Source organism: Scyliorhinus torazame, chromosome 4, assembly GCF_047496885.1.
Source record: "Scyliorhinus torazame isolate Kashiwa2021f chromosome 4, sScyTor2.1, whole genome shotgun sequence".
NCBI classification, from domain to species: Eukaryota; Metazoa; Chordata; class Chondrichthyes; order Carcharhiniformes; family Scyliorhinidae; genus Scyliorhinus; species Scyliorhinus torazame.
Window position 1 is genome coordinate 70,754,007 of NC_092710.1, and position 16,593 is coordinate 70,770,599.

Sequence of the window (16,593 nt, forward strand, 5' to 3'; positions counted from 1 at the left end):
TGAGGCAATCCTAGGTTGGAAACAAAACAAGGGAAACGTTATCATTTGACCTTGAAAGGCATTACCATCACTAAATTCAACATCCTACGGGTTGGGGAGGGGTACCATTTAGCAGCAACTGAACCAGTCTAGTCTTATGAAGACCATGTCTGCCAGAGTAGATCACGGGGCAGGAATCCTGCGGAGTGTAACTCCCCTCCTAACTCTCCAAGACCTATCATCTATAAGACACAAGTCAAGAGTGCGATGGAATACTCTCCACTTGCCTGGATGAGTGCAGCTCCCAGAATACCAGAGACGATCAACACCATCCAGGACAACGCAGCCGCACTTTATTTCACCCCTTCCAGAAATATTCTGCCTCCACCGTCATACAGTACCAGCCGTGTGTACTATCTACATCATCTACAAGAGTCCTCAACAGTGCTTTCACGTAGCACTTACACAGCAATAACCTGCTCACGGTTACTCAGTTTGGGTTCCGGCAGGATCACTCACCTCCGGACTTCGTCATAGTCTATCTTCAAACATGGAGAAAGAGCTGAATGTCAGAGGTATAGTGAGAGTGACTGCCCTTGACATCAAGGCAGCATTTGACCGAGGTTGGCATCAAGGAGCCCTTTCTAAACTGGAGCCATTGGCGATCAGGGGGAAAGCTCTCCATTGGTGAGAGTCATACCTGGCACAAAGGAAGCTGGTTGTACAGTTGGAGGTCAATCATCTCAGCTGCAGGACATCACTACAGGAGTTCCTCAGGGTAGTGTCCTGGACCCAACCATCTTCAGCTCCTTCAATAATGACCTCCCTTCCATCATTGGGTCAGAAGTGGGAGTGTTTGCGGATAACTGCACAATGTTCAACACCATTGGGACGTGGACGTCGCTGATTAGGCCAGGATTTATTGCCCGTCTCTTTTTACCCTTTAGAAGGTGGTGCTGAGTTGCCCTCTTGAACCGCTGCAGTCCTTAAGTTGTAGGTCCATCCACCATACGAGGAGGGCCGGAGTCACATGTAGGCCAGAGCAGCTAACGACGGCAGATTTCCTTCATTAAAAGACGTCAGCGAACAAGATGGTTCTTATGGCAATGAGCAATGGTTTCCTGATCTTCGTTAGACTTTTAATTACCGATTTTTTAATGGAATTCAAATTTCACCATCTGCTATGCCAGGATTGTTCTCATGCTCTCGGGTCTGGGGACAATTGTCTCCACGCCAGATGGTGGAATTGGATTTCAATACATCTGTAGAATTAATGATGATCATAAAACAATTTAAAATAACCATCTGGTTCACTATTGTTCTTTAGGGAAGGGAATCTGCTCTCCTTGTCTGTGAGTCCAACTCCACAGCAATGTAGTCGACTCTTAAACGGCCCAGCAAGCCATTCCATTCAAGCGCAACACAGGTATGTGCAAGAAAGTTTGTATCAGCCAGTGGTGCTCATCCCATGAAGGAATACATAGAAACATAGAAAACAGGAGCAGGGGAGGCCATTCGGCCCTTCGAGACTGCTTCGATTTTCATTACGATCATAGTTGATCATCCAACTCACTCGCCTAATCCCGCGTTCCCCCACATTCTTTGATCCCCTTCGCCCAAAGTGTATTATACAACTGCTACTTGAAAATATACTATTGGCCTGTGGTAACGAATTCCACAGGTCGCCCACTCCCTGGCTAAATAGGTTTCTCCTCATCTCTGTCCCAAATAGTCTACCCCGTATCCTCAGACTGTGACCCCGCGTTCTGGACATATGCACCATCGGGGACATCCTTCCTGCACCGACAGCATCTAGACCTGTTGGAATTCTATAGGTTTCTAAAATCCCACCGCTCATTCTGCTCAACTCCATCGAATACAATCCTAACTGATTTAAGCTCTCCTCGTGTCAGTCCCACCATCCCAGGAATCAGTCTGGTAAACGTTCACAGCACTCCCTATAGAGCAAGAACATCCATCCTCAGATAAGGAAACAAAAACTGCACACAATATTCCAGGTGTGGCCTTCCCAAGGTCCCCTATGATCGCAGCAAGATATCCCTGCTCCCGTACTCGATTCCTCCTGCTAGTAACGTCAAAATACAATTCGCCTTCTTTGCCGCCTGTTGTGCTTACCTTCAGTGACTGGGATGCAAAAGTAATCAATCTTTCTGGAAAAAACCTCAAATTAACATCCGTATCCAGAGCATTCAATCCATTTTGTAACGCTGTCCATGTCAAATTTCACATTACAAGTTACATGTCCCGACTACCCGCACTGATTCTAATAGCTTCTCTTTAACTACCCAGTGGTTAGCCCGTCTTTTCTTTAGAAAGCACGGATTCAATTCCGGCCTTGGGAGACTTTGTGGATTTTTCACTTCCTCTGGGCATTCTGCATAATTTCGTCCGAGTGCTCCGGTTTCCTCCCTTAGTCCAACAATGGGGTTAGGTGGTTTGGCCACTCTAAATTGCCCCTAGTGTCCCAATATGTGCATGTTCGGATTAAAGAGTGGGTCTGGGTAGTACCCTTTCGGATAGTCGTTACAGACCTGATGGGCGGAATGGCCTCCTTCTACGTTGTTGGGATTCTGTGATTTATGATTATATTCTGTGATCTATCAATTCCATCACATATTTTATTAGGCGCAAAATGTAACATCTCGGAGAATTCATGTCTGAACAGAAATTTGAGAAAACAAAATTCAAATTTTTAATCACGAGCTTTCGTGATTAGCTCCTTCATCAGGTGAGTGAAGAGGTACGTTACACAACATACATAGACAAAGCCAATGATGCAAGATGATACTTTGAAAGCAAATCTTTGCAGGTAACTAACTCTTTAGAGGTCCAGCCGGTGCAACTGGAGAGAGGGCTAATCACCGGTGAAAGAGGTGTGAATTGTCTCAAGCCAGGACTGTTGATAGGATTTCGCAAGCCAGATGGGTTAAAGGTAGTGAGGCATGAATCACACTTGTGGGACGCGGCCAACGTTTTCTACCTCATATGCAGCAGGAAAGGATGTCCCGAGGCGTGGTACATTGGCGAAACCATGCAGATGCTGCGACAATGAATGGACAGACATGAATCAGAGAATCATAGAATTTACAGTGCAGAAGGAGGCTATTCGGCCGATCGAGTCTGCACCGGCTCTTGGAAAGAGCACCCTACCCAAGCCCACCAGCCCCCCACCCTATCCCCAGAACCCAGAAACCCCACCCAACACTAAGGGCAATTTTGGACACTAAGGGCAATTTAGCATTGCCAATCCACCTATCCTGCACATCTTTGAACTGTGCGAGGAAATCGGAGCTCCCGGAGGAAACCCACACAGACACAGGGAGAACGTGCAGACTCCACACAGACAGTGACCCAAGTCGGAATCGAACCTGGGAGACTGGAGCTGTGAATCAATTGTGCTACCCTCTATGCTATTGCGCGACAATTACCAGGCAAGAATGTTCCCTTCCAGTCGGAGAACATTTCACCAGTCAAGGGCATTCAGCCTCTGTTCTTTAGTTAAGCGTTCTTCCAGGAGGCCATTAGGGCGCATGATAACGCAGAATCGCCGAGCAGAAACTGATAGGCAAGTTCTGCACTCAAGAGTACATCCTCAACCGGAATCTTGGATTCATGTCTCACTTTTCTTGTCACAGATGGTGGTGGTGGTGGGGGGGGGGGGGGGGAGAGGGGGGGGGGGTTAAATGCAGCAAGACATGAATCCAGGATCCAAGTTGAGGCCGTACAAAGCAACCAATCAAGAGTCCTCCAGCAGCACGTCACAAACCAGCCACTTTTAACAACAAGAAAAATAGGTTAACATGCTTGGTAAATGCCATTGCATGAAATTTCTCCTCTAAGGTGCACTCTATTCAGATTCGCTGGCTCGAACACCTAACTATCCCTACCTGACTTTATGTTTACTTAAACCATTATAACCTTTCAAAAATAAATATCGAAAATGCGAGATAAACTAAGCAGGTCCAGCAGCATCTGTGGAGAGAGAAATAGAGTGACGGTTTCGAGTATGCGTCGCCCTCTGAGAAGACGAGCTGAACAATGACTACTCGAGATCATCAATAAATGTCACTCTACCATTCCATAAAAACATTTTAAAAGGGAAATAGCATGGATTGATTTCAACAAATCTCGTTGTATTCACAGAGTGAATGGAATGGGTGGATTGCTCATTTTTTGATGGGGGGAAGGAGGCTTACGTTCAACCTAAATATTAGTATGGACTAAATAGCAGCTTCTGCGCTGTAGGCTCTATCTAGTACTGAGCTGGGAGCAGTTTTCATCGCCAGTTCGTGTAAATAAATCTGTACAATGTGGTTCAGAATAGCAACATCTGCCCCTGGAGCATCCTAAAGTTCTACGCCAATGCCACCAGCAATGATATCTATGCTACAAAGGACAGCGACATATATGCTAGCGCAGATTCTGATCAGGCACATTACAGCCTCAACATCAGGCCCAACATTGAATTCAACAACTTCAGACGATGACCTTTTTTCTTCATCTTGACCACTTTTTATTTATTTATTTTGATTTTCCTTTCGAAATTTACCCACTCCTCCCCCAGAAGACAGTCTGTCACTTATTCCTTTGTTTTGCTTCCACGTCCCACTGATCTTTCTTCTCCCATTAACACATTTTGCAATCGTTTCTTCCTTCCACTATCAGCACCTCAGTCTTTAACGCTACCATTAACACCCCCGTTATCTTGTGTCCGTGACATCTTTGCCAATCTCTCCTTAGCTCCGACGTATCCCTGACCCCCCTCACCACCCCATCCCACCTCTCCCACTATACAATCTATCAGATTTCAATCCCTCGTCTGCTCTGAGGAAGTCCCATGGATTGAATCGTTATCTCTGATTCCATCTCCACAAATGGTGTCAGACGTGCTGAGTATATCGCGAATTTTCTGTGTTAAGTAGCCATTCCTAAACGATTTTCGACACAGGTCAAAAATAAGAAATAGAGATTTGAAGATAAACAATTTTGCAGACACCCAGTACCATCTTGGTGACTTGCTGAATACTCCACGCTGTATTCACGTCCATTGACTTCAGCAGTTGTATAACAGATAAGTACAAGAAGTCCTTCTATTTTGTGCTCCTCCCTAAATACAATTTCACTTTAATTCGGAATCTGGGGCGAAATTCTCCCGAAACGGCGCGATGTCCGCTGACCAGCGCCCAAAACGGCGCCAATCAGATGGGCATCGCGCCGCCACAAAGGTGCGGAATGCTCCGCATCTTTGGGGGCCGAGCCCCAACATTGAGGGGCTAGGCCAACGCCGGAGAAATTTCCGCCCCGCCAGCTGGCGGAAACGGCCTTTGTTGCTCCGCCAGCTGGCGTGGAAATGACATCTCGGGGCGGCGCAGGCGCGGGAGCGTCACCGGCCGCTGACAGTTTCCCGCGCATGCGCAGTGGAGGGTGTCTCTTCCGCCTCCGCCATGGTGGAGACCGTGGGGGAGGCGGAAGGGAAAGACTGCCCCCATGGCACAGGCCTGCCCGTGGATCGGTGGGCACCGATCGCGGGCCAGGCCACCGTGGGGGCACCCCCAACGGTCAGATCGCCCCACGCCCCCCCCCCCCAGGACCCCAGAGTCCGCTCACGCCGCCTTGTCCCGTCGGTAAATAGGTGCTTTAATTTACGCCGGCGCAAGCCTTCGGCCCATCCGGGCCAGAGAATCGAGGGGGGCACGCCACCGGCGCGGCGCAATTCCCACCCCCGCCGAATCTCCGGTGCCGGAGACTTCGGCAGCCGGCGGGGGTGGGATTCACGGCAGGCCCGGGCGATTCTCCGACCCAGCGGGGGGTGTCGGAGAATGACGCCCCTGATGTGCATTTCCATCTGGCGTGCATTCCGCACTCGTTAACTATTTAATAAGGCCCGTGCCGATGATAAACAGAAAGTATTGCCCTGGCGCACGTGCCACCCTTAGGATCGCATATCAACCTGAAACCCAATCTGCCCTCTCGGGTGGATGCAAGGAATAGGGCACAGAGTAGGCCAGAGGAGAACGTAATCTCTCAGCTCACCGCCAGTGATGCAAACAATAAAGTGGCGATCGCATTGCTGGTTGTGGTGTCTCTCAATGCGATAAGTGGCTCATTTTACCCTATGCTCCCTCCAACCCCCTCCCCCCAAAACCATCAGCGATCATCCCTTCAGAAGCATTCTTCATAAAGCGGACTGGGGCGTGATAAGATTGTGAATGCAATATAATTGCAATATAATTGCAAATCAGTTTCTCTCCTTTGGGAACGCAGCAAGACATGCAAAATCTAAACGTGTTTCTTTTGATCAATGACTACTTACCCTGAAGACAAAGCATTCTGGGTGCCAGACGTTATTAAGCACCGAAAGGTACTTGTCCAAAACGGGGCGATCACAACTGCCACACTTGGGAGCAAACATGTTGAAGTAGTCTTTGCGGCAATAGGCCTTCCCATTTTTCTCGTGGTACCCTAAAGAGGAAGGGAGAAAGGCGCGTGACGCACGTTCTTAACAGCATAGAGAACTAGGAAGAGAGTGGGCATGATAGCGAAAAAGGCTGAAAGTTCCACAATACCAGATCGCCGACCAGCTACGAATTCTACCCAGTATTCAGTTCCAATAGCATGAATAGAATTCTGTATCAGTTCCGTTTTGTAAGGCTGGTCCAATGAGAGCTTACTTCCGTGGCGTGGCTGTGCCAGGGTCAAAGTCAAGCCAGAAACGTTAAGTGCCGCACTCCACATTAACATTTCGGATTAACCTCGGCAAACATCGAGTGAAAAGCATACATAATATCGGAGGTATTTAGAATTAATGTAGTTCATATCCAACATACCTTACATTACTCAAAATATTTTGGCCAACTGAGGAAAAGCTATGCAGGCAAATATAAATTTGCAACTTTTGTTCCGTACCTTGTGGGTCACAAACATATCACTTAGCAGCAGGAGTAGACCATTCGACCCATTCATTAACATCATGTCTGATCTGATTGTAACCTCAATACCACATTCCAGCTGACCCAATAACCTTTCACCCTCTTGTTAATCATGACTCTATCCATCTCTGCCTTAAAAATATGAAAATCTTCTGCTTCCACTGACTGTTGAGGAAGAGAGTTCCAGAGACTCAAGAACGTCTGAGGGAAAAATGTTCTCCTCATCGCTGTGTTAAGTGAGCGACCCCTTATTTTTAAACAAGGACCTCTAGTTCTATATTCTCTGTCAAGAGACAACGTCCTCTCCACATCCACCAATACCCAAGATATTAAAAGTTTCAGGCATGTCTACAGCATATCCAAGTTTGTTTTCCCCCTCCTCTGTACACCTCCAATTCCTCCACACGATATTTCAAATCTGTGTGTTATTGGTGTTGCTGCTCAGGGAAATACGTATTTCTTATACATGCCGTAAGATGGCTTGTGCAGCCTTCGATGTGTTCTCTGCCCCATCCCGGGTCAGAACTCCACTATAGGGCTTGATAGCCGAGGAAGGTGCGCTGCTCAGGCAGCCAAACATGAGGATAATCAAACTGTCTGTTTGATAGATGATAGATGGCAGATCCTTCTCTCATGTGCCAATGGCAGGCGGTGAGAACGAGAGAGATGACTGGCCAACCACGTGCTTTGAAGAATCAGCTGGTGCTTTTAGAAAATTGCTTCCGTGACCAGCATAGTTCGACGTTCTGAACTACATTAACTCATGCAAAAGTTGCATGTAGCCTCAGCAAGTCAGACTCCACAAGGTGCTACTTGCCTCAATGGTCTGGTGGATCAGTGTGGATAGGAGTGGTGCACAACATTTTATTCCACTGCTGGCTGGGAAGCATTTGGAATCGGCCTCCTTGACCATTCACATTCAATGGCATTATCATCGCGGAATCGCCAACGATCAACACCTTAGGGACAACGATTTACCACAAACTCAACTGGATAATCCATATACTTCAGAGGCTGGGAATCTTGCAACCACTAACTCTCCTCCTGACGCCGCACTGGTGACGGTGACTAGTGCCAGGGCTGGGTCCTGTCTGATAGGCGGGGACCTGCGAGGATGTTTTTGTCAGGTAGGCGGGGCATGGACGTGAATGACACCCGCTCAGAGTGGAACGTGCGGAGGTTGACGGGACAGATGAAGAAGTCACGAGTTTTCTCGCATTTGAAGGCCCAGAAAGCAGACGTGGTGCTGTTCCAGGAGACCTATCTGAGGATAAAGGATCAGATAAGACTAAGGAAGGGCTGTGTGAGCCAGATGTTCGATTGTCAAGAAATCGCATTATTTCCCTTCGTGGCGAGGGTATTGGAAACTCTCCAATAATTTTGTTTTCACATCCCGTGGGACCACTCAACACTCTCCGATTTTATGGCGAAGGAAAGTGACTTGGCTTTTCCAAATTCAATTTTGGCCAGGTTTACAACCAAATCCTCCTCCTGAAGTCGATCGAATAACTTCATCAGATGCTTCAAATGTTCCTTCCACGTTTGTCTGAAAATCAGATCGTCGCACAATTGGGTAATCGTCAAACAACTTTGTTAGTTAGCCGTTGAAATGTGGCTCGGGAGCTTCCCAGGCTAAATGGCATAACATTGAATTGGTATATACCATCTGGAGCCACAATAGCCGAAATTACCTTCGCCCTTTTGGATAAAGATATCGGTCAGTAACCTTTAAGTAAATCCAGTTTGGAAATAAAAGCTGATTGTTGCACCTTCTCAATGCAATTCTCCAAACGTGGGATAGAATAAGACTCCGTTCTTGTAACTGCATTAACCTTTCGAGAGTCCACGTACAACCGTTGGGTACCGTCTGGTTTACGGACCATCACTATGGGTGAGCTCCATTGGCTGCAACCCACTTCAATTATGCCATTTCGAAGCATACTTTCAATTTCTTTGTTAACCTGTGCCAATTTGAACGGGTTAAGTCTATATGCATGTTGTTTAATTGGAACAGCATTTCCCACACATACATTATGTATTGCCATTTTAGTACTTCCCAATTTATCTCCACAAACTTGCCCATGTGATATCAATAACTATCAGGTCAGTTTTTTCCCCCCCTCTGAACGGTAACTCAACAATTTATCCCAATTTTTAAGAACATCCCCGTTTCCAATTTAATGTGAGGGATTTCAAATTCAAAGTTATCTGGATGCGGTTCTTCACTTTGAGATAGAATCATTAAAACCTCCTCCTTTTGCTCTCCTTTTCTTTCAAAGTAACTTTTAAGCATATTCACATGACACACTCGGTGAGTTTTCGTTATATCTGGCATTCTTACTACATAATTCACATCACTTATTTCCCATTCAAACTGATAAGGACCATATAACTTTGCTTTTAAATGTTCACCTATCACTGCTGTTATGGGCCAGGGTTTAGAGAACCCCGAAGTGTATCATGGGGTTCACCTGACGCACAACTTTTAATCGATTGTGGTAAGGGGAGCACACAGCCCACTCTACAGGCGTGGTACAGCAGAAATGGAAAAGCATTTTTTGAAGGCAAAAAATGTTTATTCTCTGAACTCAAGTTAACCTTTTTAAAACATACATTGAACATCTCCGCAACCATCAATTCAAATACAACCCCCAAAGAATACAACACTAAGTAATCCTGAATAACTTACCAAACAATATCCAGAAGACAGAAGCAACACCTTTCAACAGAAGCACATTAGGTTTACATTCACTACTGAGAAGATTTATAATTCTGAATTCATGAAATTATCAAGAGATAGTCTTTTCATGGCAGAGAGATCAATAGTGCAGCTGCTCTGTCTGGCGTCAGCTCCCACACTGAAAACGAAAGTAAAAAGCTGACAGACAGCCCAGCTCCACCCACTCTCTGACATCACTGCAGTAATAAACACCCATTTCTTCAAGGTACACTCACTACAGATACTTATATACAGACCCATTTATAAACATCCATTTCTTAAAGGTACTCTCACATGACGCCTCCCCCCACAAAAACAAAATAAACCATCAACTTCAAGATGGTTTTATTTTTCACGTTTTCACAATCCTTTAAGAAATGCACACAGTACATATACTTTTTTGTTTCCAAAAAAACAACACACGCAAACAGGTACAATAATATAGTCCATTTTCGTTCTTCTTTTCCTGCTCCAACTGAAATCCTTGCTGATTGACAGTCTCTTTGAACAATCGTCTCTGCACGATCCATCCATTTCTCTACGCCTCGGCATGTCTTTTTAAAGTCAGATACTTTAGTTCAGTGTGATCACAGAGTCCCTTGTAATTCCCCAACACAGGAGCATTGGTTATCACAGCTTTCAGACAATCAAGTGCCTGTTGAAAGTCTGTTGTACACTGAAATTTTCGACATTTCTTCAGCAAGACCATCAGTGGAGCAATCACGCTACAAAACCTTTGCACAAATATTCGATCAAATCCACTCATGCCAAGAAATGGCATTATTTCCCTTTGTCTTGAGGGTATTGAAAAACCCTCAATAACTGTTGGTTTCACATCCCGTGTGACCATTCGACCCTGTCCGATTGTCTGGCCAAGACAAGTGACTTGTGCGTTTCCAAATTCACTTTTGGCTAGGTTTACCACCAAACCCGCCTCCTGAAGTCGATCGAATAACTCCTTCAGATGTTTCAAATATTCTGTCCATGTCTGGCTGAAAATTACCAGATCGTCGATGTATACCGCACAATTGGGTAATCCTGAAACAACTTTGTGAGTTAACCATTGAAATGTGGCTGGTGCGTTTTTCATGCCAAATGCCATAACTTTGAATTGTTATACACGATCTGGAGTCACAAAAACTGAAATATCCTTCGCCCTTTCGGATGAAGGTACCTGCCAGTAACCTTTAAGTATATCCAGTTTGGAAATAATATCTCATTGGCGCACTTTCTCAATGCAATCCTCCAAACGTGGGATAGGATAAGAGTCCGTTCATGTAACTGCATTAACCTTTCTATAGTTCACACACAACCGTTGGGTACCGTCCGGTTTTGGTACCATCACTATGGGTGAGCTCCATTGGCTGCAACCCACTTCAATTATGCCATTTTTAAGCATACTCTCAATCTCATTGTTAGTCTGTGCCAATTTTAAAGGGTTATGTCGACATGGATGTTGTTTGATTGGAGCAGCATTTCCCACATCTACATCATGTATAGCCATTTTAGTACTTCCCAATATATCTCCACAAGCATGCCCATGTGATATCAATAACTCTTTCAGGTTAGTTCGTTTTTCCTCTGGAATGTAACTCAACAATTTAACCCAATTTTTAAGAACATCCTCGTTTTCAAATTTAATTTGAGAATTTTAAATTCACAGTCACCTGGATTTGGCTCGTCACTTTCAGTTAGAATCATTAAAACATGCTCGTTTTTCTCTCCTTCCCTTTCGAAGTACATTTTAAGCATATTCACATGACACACTCGGTGAATCTTCCTTCTATCCGGCGTTTTACCACGTAATTCACCTCACTTAATTTCCTTTCAATCTGATGAGGTGCTCTTTCCAAGAGCCGGTGCAGACTCGATGGGCTGAATGGCCTCCTTCTGCACTGTAAATTCTATGACAAAACCTAGCTTTTAAAGGTTCACGTATCACTAGTAACAATACTAGATCTTTATCTCCACCGACAAAACTACGAACTTTGGATTTCTTGTCCGCTACCCGTTTCATCACATTTTGCGCAACTTTTAAATGTTATCTAGCTAATTCACCTGCTCTGTTTAATCGTTCCCTAAAATTGGACACGAAATCCAATAATGTAAGTTCCGATTTCTCCCTCACCAATTTTTCCTTAATCATTTTACGTGGTCCTCTTACCTCATGACCAAAGATTAGTTCACAAGGACTGAATTTGGTAGACTCATTAGATGCATCCCTAATCGCAAACAGTAGGAATGGAATTCCTTTATCCCACTCATCTGGATAATCTTGACAATAAGCCCTCAACATTGTCTTTAAAGTCTGGTGCCACCTTCCTAACGCTCCCTGCGATTCTGGATGGTACGCAGTTGATTTAAATTGTTTTATTCCAAAGCTATCCATAACTTGTTTGAATCAGCTTGAGGTAGAATTTGATCCTTGATCCGATTGTATTTCTGTGGGTAGTCCGTATCTCGCAAAGATTTCAAGTAACTCCTCCACAATCTTTTTAGCTGTGATATTGTGTACATTAATGGCCTCTGGAAACCTAGTAGACACATCCATTATCGTCAAAAGATATTGGTCTCCACTTTTCGTTTTCGGAAGCAGTCCCAAGCAATCAATTAAAACCCTTGTAAATGGTTCCTCAAATGCTGGAATAGGTATTAAAGGCGCTGGTTTTATCACTGCTTGAGGTTTCCCTATCACTTGACATGTGCGACATGATTGAGCAAATTTAACTACATCTTTATGTAGTCCAGGGCAATAGAAATATTTTTGTATTTTAGCTTGAGTTTTTCTTATTCGCAAATGACCTCCCACTGGTACCTCATGTGCAGCTCGCAACATCTCCTTTCTATACGCCACTGGCAATACTATTTGATGAACTTCTGCCCACTTTTCATCCGCCTGCATATGTAAAGGTTTGCATTTCCTCATCAAGACATCGCTTTTACGGTAATAACACTCTGGTATCCACTCAGATTCCTCTTCCGTGTATGCTTTCTGATCCATCCGTTTTATTTCTACATCTTTCTGTTGTAACTCGGCCAATTTTCCTGAAATGAAAATATCCGCCTCATCCTCCACCTGTTCTTGTTCTTTTTCAACCATCTGATCAAAAATCGTTTCTCATAATTGCACTTAAACCTCATATTCACTGTTTGATTTCTCCTCTTGTCTTAACCTGTGACTTTGCGACCTTGTTACTAAAGAATCCGGAAAAATCCCAGGATATTCGTCCTTCAACACTTCAGTTGTCTGATTTTACACTGGCTTATCAACCACTGTAGGCACCACTCCCACCTGCGCTCCAGCTATTATCCAAGATAAACTGTCTTCCTGGACAACATAGTTTCTCTATTACTCCTACTACCACTTCATCACTTTTCACTGGACTTTCCAACATTACCTAATATCATGGAACACTGCTCTTGTCACCCTGAATTCCACATGTTGCAACCTTTTGTGGCTGGAGAAGTCCTTATCTCTTACCATCAAAGATTGACTAGCTCCCGTATCTCTTAAAATTGTGACTTGTTTACCTGCTCCTCCTGGTACACATGAGTAAACTTTACACACACAAGTATTTTCTTTAAATAGATCTGGCACCTTCTTATCAATGACCCCTTGATCAGGTTGTAAAATCTTTTGTACCTCCTACGCTTCACTTGGGCTTTCCTTTACCACTTTAACAAACCCCACTGACATATCCTGTTTTCTCACATGAGCATTTCCAGTGCTTTTCTTCAACCACCAACACTGTGACTACATGGCCTAGTTTATTACAGTGAAAACATTTGAAACTTTTAATTTCTCTTCCACCCTCCAGGATTTCATTTTTAATCTGAGGTACACTCTCCTTAGTATCTCCCATCAGATCTCCTTTACCTCTAACACTTGAGTATTTCTCTTTTCCCTAGTTTCCATCCCTCACTGGTTGAAACTGATGTCGGAAACCAAGCTTTGATTTATGAAGTAATTCATAAACATCTCCCAATTATGCTGCTAACCTTGCAGTTTTAACCTTCTGCTCTTCCACATGAGTTCTCACGACATCAGGAATTGAATTTTTTAACTCCTCCAAAAGTATAATTTCTCTGAGAGCTTCATACGTTTGTTCTATTTTCAAAGCCCTTATCCACCTTTCAAAATTACTTTGTTTGATTCTTTCAAACTCCATGTATGTTTTACCAGGTTCTTTCCTTACATTTCTAAAACTTTGTCTGTAGCTTCAGGCACTAGTTCATATGCACCCAAGATTGATTTTTTTCACCTCCTCATACGTCCCAGATACCTCGTCTGATAGTGATGCGAACACTTCGCTCCCCTACCTACCAGCTTTGTTTGAATCAGTGATACCCACATGTCCTGTGGCCATTTCATTTGTTTAGCTACCTTCTCAGATGAAATGTAAAATACTTCTCCCTCATTCTCATCAAACCTTAGCAATGCTTAGACATATTAAAAAAGATCCCCACCAAGACTTCAACTACCACGCTCAAGTTAATTATCCTCATCACTCTCCTCAAACCATACGTTTTTCTTTCCATCCGCCAATTCTAACTGACTGTCAGGTTTCATGGCAATTTTCTGAAGTTCAAACTCTCTGTCTTTTTCCCTTTCTCTCTCCGCTTTTCTTTTTCTTTTCTGTCTTTTTCTCTCTCTTTTTCTTTTTCTTCTTTGTCTCTTTCGCTCTCTTTTTCTTCTCCTTCTCCATCTCTTTCTCTCCCTTTTCTTTTTCCCTGATCTGCACCTCCCTTTCTCTTTCGTTTTGTTCTGCCAGGGCTATTCTTTCATCTTTCCTTTCTTCTCTCTCCTTTTCTCTCATTTCATATTCAAGCTGCTTTAATTCTTTTTCATGTTTATGGTGCTTGATTTGTAACTGAATTTATGCCATTTCCAATGAGTCCGTCTGTAAGTCAGGAATTAAAAATGCTCATCTGCCGCCGTAGGTACCTCACCTTTTCGTATTCTGTCAGGTAATGGTAACTGCAATGTTTTTGTCAAATCTAAAAGCCTGTTTTCAGTCTCTGTTCGTTAGGTACTGCGTGGGACCTCCTCCACCCCCAAAAACTGCCGAACCTCTGAAAGAGCCATTGTCGACAACAGATTTCCTCCTTGAACTGGATTACCACACCTGAAAAGCAAACACAAATATGTTCACCCCTCACTGCCTTTAAGTTCACTAAGCCAACCCAATCACGAAAGATCGACTTTTTATCCCACGAGCCCCCAGTTTATTATGCGCCAGGGTTTAGAGAACACCAAAGTATATCATGGAGTTCACCTGACCCACAACTTTTAATAGGTTTTGTTTATGGGGACGACTAGGTCCCACTTTACAGGTTTGATGCAACGGAGATCTAAAGTATTTTTAAAACAAAACAATGTTTATTCTATGAATCCAGCAAATATTTTATTAACCCACAGTAAAAATCTTACCAACGATCAACATCGATAACCCCCCAAAAAGATACAGTTCTCTATACGTAACCCTTAATCGCTTTCCTAACAACATTCATCAACCAATACACGTTTTAACAAAGACAGTATGTTTCAATTCTCCACAGAGAACAGCTATCACTTTTAAATTGTCACGTGATCTAAACATCTTGTTTACCATGCAAAGAGAAACCTGGATACATCTGTTTGGTTTGAATGCATCTCTTTAACTGAAAGCGGAACTAAAACACAGAGCCAAAAAGAACTTCCAGGTCTAAACGAAAGTAAAAAGCAGAATCACATTCCAGCTCTACCCACACAATGACATCACTGCACCCAGTTGATAAAACACACTTTTCTTAAAGGGACTCTCAGATGACGCAGCCTATGTCATTACTACCAATGTGGACAATACCATGTGCCTCTTTTCCGTTCTGTTTCAGGATGCACTGTAGCCGTTTAGACATATCCAGGACGCTGGCACCAGCAAGGCAACACACGACGCTGGAGTTTCACTTACGGCCACAGAAACGCTTGTCTGTGCCTCTGACTATCGAGTCTCCGACCACTATCACTCGTTTCGACGTAGCCCACCCTTCTCTATAGCAAAACCAATTGTGATGCCACAGGCCTGGCTACTGCTGGTCCCTTCCACGAAGAGGGTATGCCCCACCCCCAACAGTATCCAAAACGGTGTATCTGTTTGAAAGGGGAATAGCCACAGGATGCTCCTGCCTTACCTGCCTGCCTCTCCAGTCCGTCACCCATCCACCTGTCTGAACCTGTGGTGTGACAACTTCCCACATCTAATGTCGATCACACTCTCTGCCCCATGTATTCTCAGCAATGTGTATAGCTGCTGCTCCAACCAAAGTACGTGATCTGTGAGGAGATGCAGCTGGTCAGACTTCCCGCAGACAGAGTCGTCAGGGATTCAAGAAAGCTCCATCACCTCCCACATTTTGCATGAGGAGCATTTCACTGCGCTGTCTGCCATTTATGCCGCAGCACATATTAGAAAGATGTAAGAATAAGAATCCTACCTTGCTTGTCCTCCTCACAGTGCCTTTTCTTGGTTAGAGCAGAAGAGAGGAGAGAAACACTAATGTAGTATTTTGGGCTAAACCGCTCCTTGACACCAGTTCTTCGCCGATCCATACTACAGTCGAGGTCACTGAGTTTACTTCTCTCAGAATCCTTATCTTACACCTCTGCGATCTGCATTAATAACTACATTCACGTTAACAGAAACACTGGTCTCGCTGCATTTCGATTTCCCCACTCAATTCCATGCATCACCCTTGTTCCGACACAATGCACCACGGCCTCTTCAGTCACACTGACCCGCTCTATCTCAACGCTTTTCTGGTCAGCAGTTCCCTTTTATACTTCGCCTCAACCAAGATTCCAAAAGAAACAATTTTTATTTCCGTGAAGTGAGAAGAGTGAGAACAAAAGCATAAATACCAGTAAACCTCTGTAAATCTCATGCCCTTCGCTTTCCTTTCACACTA